The sequence below is a fragment of the Rhagoletis pomonella genome, unplaced genomic scaffold, assembly GCF_013731165.1.
Source record: "Rhagoletis pomonella isolate Grant_MI unplaced genomic scaffold, Rhpom_1.0 Rhpom_scaffold_00001, whole genome shotgun sequence".
Lineage (NCBI taxonomy): Eukaryota > Metazoa > Arthropoda > Insecta > Diptera > Tephritidae > Rhagoletis > Rhagoletis pomonella.
In genome coordinates, this window is record NW_023458555.1 from 28,461,035 (window position 1) to 28,463,006 (window position 1,972).

Consider the following 1,972-nt stretch of genomic DNA (forward strand, 5'->3'; position numbering starts at 1 on the left):
AGCGCGAATGTTGATTTCATATGTTTTCCGCAGAAATCACATTTTCGCGGAGTTGAGGCAGCGGATGTGCTTACAATTACATTACTTGAAATGTTTGTATTGTCGACGGTTATAGGCGAAAACGGTTTTACACAACTCTGGCTATGGTTTCTGTAAGACTCCTCTAACAAAAAAGTGTGACTGCAATTAGCACAAATATATGGTTGCAAAAGACAGTGCACCTTCTCCAAATGTCGTTGAAGGTTGAAGGCTTGTAAGAACACGGCACCACAAGCATCACATGTGTATTCCTCATCGAGCTAGGAAAGTCCAAATTTAGATTGTGATTTTCATTGAAAATGTGTTTATTTACCTTTTGTTCTTTAGCAATATTTCTTCGCTTTTCTTGTTCAAAAGCTTCAAATCGTCCATCTATCTCGTCTGCTTCCTCATCGACAATGTTTTCGTAGAATTCCACGTTTTCGTAAAATTCCTCACACTTTACTTCTCCCTGTTCAGTCGATATCTCTGCATTCAACTGAGCGCCAATTGACAATTCATCTTCAACTTCTATTCCCGTTAAATTGATTTCTACAGCTTCTTCGGGGTCTATCTCGAAAATATTGCTGTGAATTTCTAATAATTGTGAATCAGATGTAGTTCCAGGCTCTTTGCTGGTTGCCGCGCAAATAACATCAATAGGCAAAGATTCCTTCCAAGTTGTCATATCTAGAAGTTGTTGTGTGCGTTCACATTTTTCTCGAAACTTTGCAGCTACAAGCAGTTCAGTCGTACACTCTTGACAAAGAAACTTTGGGAGACCATCGGACTCTGCTACCTACGTGTATTAGTGCTTACACATGGGCGTTAACAATATTTAAAGCTATTGGATGCAAATACCTTGATACCACCACAGCGCTCCAGCAGCGTGATTAGATCCGATTGTAAATCCTCGATAATGCCGTTATCGTAAATGTGGACCATCAAATCTTCAAGTTGAAGACAAACACGACAACAGAGTTCTACTTCGGAGCCATCTGTGCTGCCATTATGTGGTTCACAATTCATTCCAAAGTATATTCAAAAGTCCTTTTCGCACTGCGCCAGGATGATGAGATCGTCTACACAAGTTATTTTATTTACGAATCGTGCATGAAGAGTAAAGATGAAACCGCCAGATGTCGTGAAAACTATGTTTGGTAAATGAGGGCGTTGAATTATTGCAAATCAGCGCAATAGTTTATCAGCTGTCAAATTCACGAACGAAGATTAATCGAAATGTACATCGATATTTCTCAATGCATCGAAGGGCATACATCGATGCATCGATTTGCATAGGATTTTTCAGATAACGTTTAACAACAAAATATGTTATTAGCAAAATTGTAGAAAATTTCAAATAAATTACTGCAACTGAGCTAGTTATGTTTCTAACGGAACTTATTGCAGTCATTAAAATTTTTTGGTCAAAGTCACTTCTTTTTTAGAACAATTGAACAACTGGAATGACGGTTCAATGTACCGTAGATGTCAGTTTTCAAAAAACATCGATACATCGACTATTTAAACATTGAGTGAAAAATTTTCGATGCATCGAAGCAAAACATCGACATTTTGAGTATTTTTCATCGATGTTTTTCCGAAATCCCTAATCCACCCTAATCCTCGTACTAGCAACGATTCATTGTGGAAGAATACAAGTGAGATATCTTAGGGTTGACAGATAGTTGACAGGGTGTTCAATATGGCGATGACAGTGTGAACAATATGGCAGCCAATATGGCATACAACACCGAATGGCCCGAAGTAGCCAAACTACGACCCGAATGAAACGCTTCGTGAAAATCCAGGGTTGCGAAGTGTTATTTTGTTGGAAAATATAAAAGCCAGGATTTTGTGCAGCGCCGAATTTTAACAAAAGAGGGTTTTGTGTTCTCAAGATGAAGAGAAAAGGGTTGCTGTGCTGTTTCGTTTTAAGCTTATTTTAATCTTA

General features: G+C 38.3%; 2 protein-coding genes across 5 annotated transcripts in view; one reads left to right on the top strand and one right to left on the bottom strand.

Moving 5' to 3' along the window:
- LOC118741984 (ribosome-binding protein 1) overlaps positions 1-1,972 on the bottom strand; it is a 50,716-nt gene that overhangs the window by 37,971 nt on the left and 10,773 nt on the right. The window lies entirely within an intron of this gene.
- Positions 1-1,972, top strand: part of LOC118742042 (zinc finger protein 569-like) — a 4,145-nt gene that overhangs the window by 1,280 nt on the left and 893 nt on the right. The gene's annotated exons all lie outside the window — the stretch shown is intronic.